The sequence below is a fragment of the Sinocyclocheilus rhinocerous genome, unplaced genomic scaffold (genome assembly GCF_001515625.1).
Source record: "Sinocyclocheilus rhinocerous isolate Xijiao unplaced genomic scaffold, SAMN03320098_v1.1 scaffold1339, whole genome shotgun sequence".
Classification (NCBI taxonomy): Eukaryota; Metazoa; Chordata; class Actinopteri; order Cypriniformes; family Cyprinidae; genus Sinocyclocheilus; species Sinocyclocheilus rhinocerous.
The window spans coordinates 149,350-156,612 of NW_015634830.1; the positions used below are offsets into that span (position 1 = coordinate 149,350).

General features: G+C 40.8%; 1 protein-coding gene across 2 annotated transcripts in view; it reads left to right on the forward strand.

Moving 5' to 3' along the window:
• Window positions 1-2,021: 2,021 nt before the first annotated feature.
• Window positions 2,022-7,263, forward strand: part of LOC107745971 (BCL-6 corepressor-like) — a 54,187-nt gene continuing 48,945 nt past the window's right edge. For both annotated transcript variants that reach the window (XM_016560002.1, XM_016560003.1), the window contains exons 1-2: window positions 2,022-2,055; window positions 2,187-2,978. The gene's annotated coding sequence lies outside the window, so the exon portion shown is untranslated. The remainder of the gene's footprint in view (window positions 2,056-2,186; window positions 2,979-7,263) is intronic.

The window sequence follows — 7,263 nt, forward strand, 5'->3', positions numbered from 1 at the left end:
TTCAGTGTTGGGAAGGTTACTTTGGAAATGTAATAGGTTACAGATTACAAGTTACCCTACTTAAAATGTAATAAGTAGTGTAACTTTTTAATTCCTTTATTAAAGTAATGTAACTGATTACATTTGATTACTTTTACATTCTCACATATTTGAGCGCTGCTCTCAAAGACGCAATGTCTCTTTCTTATCAGTAGATAACATTATCGTTGTCTTTTATTATCTCTTCAGAATACATTTTATAGTCTTCAAATAGTGTCTGTTTTGATTGAATTTGGGTCTTATACTTGCTACTGGTCAATACTAGTTGGATTACTTAATAACGATATTTTAGATAACTTGCTTGAGAGATCCAGAGCAATAAGATTGTAAAGAACTTGTTTAACGTACTTTATTTAGATTTTCTAAAGTAATAACTCAAAATGGCCATCCAAAACATACCACAGCTGGACTTTTACAGCGTTTATTTGACAAAAACACCATTTTGACCAAAATATCAGACAACATCATAGAACTTTAAAAGATTTGATATCAAACTGTAAAACATTTCTGGATCTCTTTAGAAACAGAACTGAATATGACCATTTTAATGGTGTTAGTAACATTTAGGCCTACTTTCTAATGTTAAACATAAATAAGATTAAAGTCTTTTTTTTTACAGGACCCGTGCATCCCCTTATATTTTATACTAGACTTCTTATACGAACTCTATTCCCCAATTTTGTTAAAGCACGAATCGTTCGCCTGTGAATATAGGACTCTGAGCACGTTCCAGAGCTCTTTAAGAGCGTTCTCCAGCGCTGTGACCTCCAGGTCGCCTCCCCCGGGGATGATGCTTGCGTGCGGGGGAAGGGTTTACCCGTTAGGCGGTGGCAATACATCCTCCGTCAAAGCCCCGAGCAATCCTGTTACGTTACCCACGCAGCTCGCGCGATTATCCTGCTCCTCTTGGCGCGACAAAAACAGCCTCTCGCGCAGAGCTGCCACAAAGAGTCATATTTACGAATATTCTTCTTAAACTAATGCTTATTTGAATGTAATATACGTCATCCTGGCTAATATATTAATGTTCTAAAACGCTCCAAATGCTCTAAACATTTCCCAAACATTCAAGTTTAGGTTGTGGGAACTTAATCATTTCAGTAGGCCAAGTCATGTTGTTGAATAGGATGAATAGTTCCTATTATTTGATCTTTCAGAACAATTTTGTTCCGTGGTTTACAAAAATGTTCTTGGCACTTAAAACATCCTGAGAATTTCATCATCTTTACATTTAAACAATAGTAAACAAAAGTCAGTTGCACTAAGAACGTTTTCTTGTTAAAACGTTCATTAAACAGGCTATTTTAAGAAAGTTTGTTTGTGACATTTGTCCAACACCATTTATTTGTCCTTTTAGCCTAAAATGACTTGACATAACATGATCTTTAGCTTTATATTTCTAGGCCCCAGCGGGGTCTGTCTTTTTTTCCCTACATTTTTTATGCAAGTGCATTTCTGATAATATTCCAATAACTAATTTATGACCTTAATTCTCACTTTTGGACAACAAAAGTACAAAAACCACAACTGTACAAAAAAAGTCAAGAATTGCAACCATTTTATTTCGAGTACGTCTTTATGTGCTCAAAAAGGTGAACGAGGGTTTAATGGTGTCCAAGTGTTTCCAAAGCGTTCTGTTGGATTGGATCTTTCATTGAAAATATAAAATACAATTTTGTTCTGCTTAAAAGAGTCACATTTATATCTAAATAAGCAATCTATAAGGTTTTAAACACCCTATAAATCCACCTACCACCTCCTGCGCTCTTTATAATATAAGCCAAAAATACCGTTTTGTGGTTTTCCAGAAGCCTCTCAGCAGCACTGCCGATTAATTTTGTTTACGGAGCCCGTACGCTGTGCGAAACACCCCCCTCTCGCTGAATTCTACACGGGCGCATCGAGTCGTACAGAGGGAGCGCAGCCTACTGGGTTTATGGTAATTGCGGTTGTTCCCCCGACTGGCCTTCTGGGTAAGAGAGAGAGAGAGCGCGAGAGAGCGAGAGAGAGAGAGACGTCTCGCGCTCAGCTTTCATTCCCCGCTGCACGCGCTTACGGAGAGACACGAACACACAAGCAGCAGTCGCGCAAAGCACTCAGCGCGCCAGGGATATCGCGTATCGGAACCGGGACAAAGAGACGGAAAGAGAGAGAGAGAGAGAGAGAGAGAGAGAGAGAGAGAGAGAGGCGTCTTGCGCTCAGCTTTCATTGCCCGCTGCACGCGCTCACAGAGAGACACGCACATATAAGCAGCAGTCGCGCGAGCGTTCAGCGCGCAAGGGATATCGCGTATCGGAACCGGGACAAAGAGACCGAAAATTTTCCGCGATCGGTCCGTTAGATTAAAGGGAGAGAGAGAGTTTGTGTGGCCGTTTTGTTTTCCAGTGGTCCGTAAATGTGCGTGTGAGGACCGGCCCGTGCACACACGGGCAAACACACTGCTGCCGTTCTCGCGGCGTGGCTCTCGATCGCTCGCTGTCTCGCCCGAGCCCAACATGGCGCTGCGAGGCGTCATATAGCAGACAGAGCCCCGGGGATTTTTCGCCACCTGTGCATTCACGCGATTCGTGTCGAAGCCATCAACCTCTTCTGAGTCAAAGGAATTACGTTCGACTGCTTCTGCATGGATGTATATGGATCTCTTCTAAGTGTTCACAGTTATTCCAGGAGTGGATATTCATATTCGGCAAGTGCGGAGATACTTTAAACTTCTGAAGGGCTGCCGTTGAAAACTGAGAAAACTAGGGTTAGTAGATTGACCAGAGTTATAAATAGGCGACATAGCAATGCAGCTTTCAATAGGAGCATCTGATCCTCTTTGTTTTTAACGGGAATCTTTGCATATCTTAAAAAAACTACGAGAGTGAAAACTTGCATTTAAAGAGGAGACCCCATACTTTCCGTGCGACTTGATGATCAGCAAGCATCACTACATTCAGGTAAGAACATTTTAAGCTTTATTATTGGGTTTCCATGCCTTATCTGCTTATGTTTGTTCCGTTACATTGTCCAGTGTAGGCAAATGCGTTCGATTCGTGCGGACCTTTGGCAAAGCTAAAGAGGGGTTTGTTTTTGATAGCTAAAACTATTTTATACACTCGTGTTTTGACACATTTGACATCTCGGTGTGAAACTTGTGTTTGTTGATAAGTTTTCAACATATTGTCTCCTGGCTGACTGGTGTCGAGATCGTGACGATGTTGTTGACATCTCTTGTTCTTGTTGGTTGTTTGTGTGCGAATATTAGACATTGCTTTTAATTTGATAAATCTAAATAATCTAATGTTTCTGTCGGTCTGATGACTGTCTTCGCGAGCTAACAGACCATTTCCCATGTTACGGGACTTTCCTTAGTAGCTGACCTTTTTATTCACTCTGCGTCCTATTCATAGCGAAATCAAATCGTAGATTTGTGGAACTGTTGGTTTCTGTGAAATTCACGTGTGTTCATTTTCTCGTGTTGAGTAATAAGACGGCAGCACGCGCTCGCGTTGGCGCGTGGACTTTCTTTTTCCCGATCGGGATCCACCGCGAACGCTATTGATTTTGCTAGCCTCGCCCTTTTATATGACGGTTGCCAACCTTATGAAAATTGTAATAAATGATCCTTTTCGGTCCCTTACAAAGCTCCTAGAAAACAAGAACTGGATGTGACCTCCAAACAAGTAGGCTATAGGCTACACGTTTGGAGGTCACCTCCATTTCTTTCTTTTTTTTTCCCCAAGTGAGCTTTGTGAGAGGACTGAAAGGAAACATTATGGATAGAAGAAGCCTATGCATTCATATAAAATAATGTAAGGTTTCCTGTGGAGCTTGTGCTAGACGTAGAAGCAAATTAGTCCTCAGTATGACCGCTTTGTGGAGACGCTGCAAGTCCTCCTTTTGTTATAGACACGAATGTTGACGAGACACTTCGCGACCTTCTTGCGCTTAAAGTTATTCGCTGTCGAGTTGTGTCCGGGACGGGAGGAAATGACTTGGCCAGTTCCTACTAAGTGAAGACATTGAGAGTTATGTGTATAATCTATCATAGAGCTTTGAAGTTTGAGAAACCTCTTTGTCCTCGACAGGCGCGGCCGTTTGGAGATTAAGATCCATATGCTATTTTACCCACTATGTCACGCAGACTGTCATGCCATTCTCTAATAACAGACAGTGCTGTGTTGTCGCACCCTGATGCTTTCTTAGTAGGAAAACCTCAGGGTTGTATCCAAGTTGTCAAAGACTCTTTGTCCTCGACAGGCGCGGCCGTTTGGAGATTAAGATCCATATTGACGCTATTTTTCTCCACTCCAAATATTTTACCCACTATGTCACGCAGACTGTCATGCCATTCTCTAATAACAGACAGTGCTGTGTTGTCGCACCCTGATGCTTTCTTAGTAGGAAAACCTCAGGGTTGTATCCAAGTTGTCAAAGAGCTGATGGTGTATCCGAAAGTTTAAATCCCACAAATGGCTGATCAATGAACCTTTATCACTGTGCCTTGATTAAGACATCTAACCCCAGATTTATCCAGGTTGACTTAATGAGTGTTAAGTCACTCTTGATAAAAGCTATTAAATTAATAATTAGCATTTGTAAGGAGTTGATTGAAAGTAGACATAAATTGGTTTCGCTAAAGCGAAGGCACGTGGCAATTGTTGTTGGTTACGCTTTCTGAGGCAAACTTAGGCCCCTAGTTACTGGCATGCTTTTTGCAGTCAAACCATTGGGTTATTTTTTCACAGGAGTCTCGTTTCTAAATGCTTGCGACTTGCTATTCTGCATTATTAAAGCGCTGTGGACGCTATTAATCAAACGTGTCAGAGCATATCCTTATGAATCCTGGTGGAAAGAAAGCCCTGGATCCATCCATATTTTCACAGGCTTGCCTAAACCGAATATTTTTGGCATCCAATGTTTAGCCTGATTCAATCACACTGTCAAATTTAAAAGTGCATTTCAATCTGACGCGCATTGCTGCACAATCTTAACATGTTCTGAAGTTGTTCCTCAACAGCTCTTGTTACGGATTCCCAATAAGACCCATTTGGCTGTGTAAGTTTTTGAGTTGGCCCGTTGGTTCTTTGATTAAAAGAGTGCTTGATATTATATTTATATTCTTCAGATCAATGTAGGCTATTACTTTTTGGGTTATTTCGTGTAGGCCTACATATTTTTTCTAAAGAACTAGACTGGAACCTTTTGGACCTAATTGTAAACACACACACACACACACACACACTGAAGCGTTCAACTAGACTTTTTACTTTGTAGCAAATCAAACATTGCAAACTTTATAGAGTGGAACTAATGACTGATTTAATGTTATATAAAAGCCGACAATCTACTCATTATTTGATCCAATCTGTTCAATACAAACTAATCGAAGCTTCCGTAGCCTATAGCGGTTCAGTGTTCTTTTTTTTTTGTCTTAAATTATCCCCACTTTTTAGACCCCCACTATACTTCTACACATGCATTTATTTTGTTCTTAATCTCTGTTTTTGTTGATGCCATTAAAGATTATACAGTGTTTGTACGTGAACTGGCACGAATACCGGTTGTTTTCCACCGTTTATTTCGTCCACTCCCCCGACTCGCCCTGCCGAGACCCCCAGCTCTCCGGGTTTGTTTATTTATACCCGTCAGCTCAGTGTGAGCTCACGCCTGCATGGTCTCCTCACCCACGGAGCCTGTCTGCTGGAGACAGACCAGCTTATATTCCGATGTCAGCGTCAGATTTGCAAGAGAGAAAGTGTGACATGTCTGTCCCGTATTGTAATGATCTATACATACATTCCATGGGTGGAATTTAGACCGACAAGTCATGGCCTGAGTTAAACCGTGCCACAGTTGACGGAATATTTTAAGTGATTGATGTTGGTCATGAATCAGGCAGAAATCAGACCACCAAAATGAGCCACATAACAGAGTTTGGCTGCATTACAGGTTATGGAGATATCGTATGATAGGACATTAGAGGCCAGCCCATGCAGCGGTCAACATTTTAGATGTTTTTTGCTGGTTATTTTGTGTTAACAAACGCTATATAAAGAAGAAATATTTTAGTCTGTTTAAAATGTGCTTCAAGTGTGCTCTGGCCCTATAAGGTGTATAGAGAAAAATATGAAAAATGTAAATAAAAGGTAAAGTAGTCTACTTTGGGACAAAAGGCTTATTTTCCTCTTTATTTTCATCTCTTTTTGGTGCTTTAATGTCTTGCGTAAACAACACCTTCTGTATTATTTTGCTATTAGTTAGAATTTTAGTTTGCATTTCAGAAATGAATCTAGAGCAGTCAATAAAAAAATGGACCCTATGCACACCCAACAAAACAAATACATTCATTCATATCCTATAAAAATAATTTGCAAAACATTTGGCCTAAATATGAAATATTTTGTATCAGCGAGCAGACATCCTCACAGAGTTGGTTTCTTTACTAAATCGTTTTGCCAGAGTTTGCTTTTGTCTTGGCAGCCCGTTTGGTTTTATTCGCCAGCGTTTAGTGAGGGTGGAGAGATGTGCGGGGATCGGATTTCGGAGTTTGGCTCCCGCTGGAGACGTCACGGTTTGATTGAAGTTTCTCCTCGGTCCGAGCGGTCCCGCGGGACGGCGCGTGCTGAAACGGGAGAGCTCTTCTCTTCGCTTCACCGAGCTTTTGTGCCGCAGCAGGAGCCCCGGCGTGCACGGATCGCTGCGCGCTCCCAGAGCGACGCCTACCCATGGATATATTGTTTCTTTCCTTTGCGCTGTGTTTCTTTTTTTCTCACACGTTAAAAGCTGAGATTTTTGATACAAATACTATGCATTGGAGATAATAGATTATAAAGATATGGTTTGAAAATGCCAGTCACTTTAGGTTCTAGTTAGAACCGAAAAGGAGAAGCGCAACTTCCACAAGAATGTCTTTTTCCTCATAGCAAACCATATGTAACCTGCTGGTGCTTTAATAAACAGCTACTAGTCAGTGTTTTATGGTGGAGGATGTTAAACGATTAACAGCACATAATAAGGTGCAAAGTCATCATACGAAAGAGACATGATAAACATTTAAAACTGCACCACACACTCTGAAGAGGTAGTGCTTCAGAAGTAAGGAAAGATATATGAAATCCTTTGTGGCTTCATCCACACATTTAACTCTTCATAGACGTTTAAATATTTTATCTGCATCACATGGTCTCTTTTAATAACAGCATATATATATATATATATATATATATATATATATATATA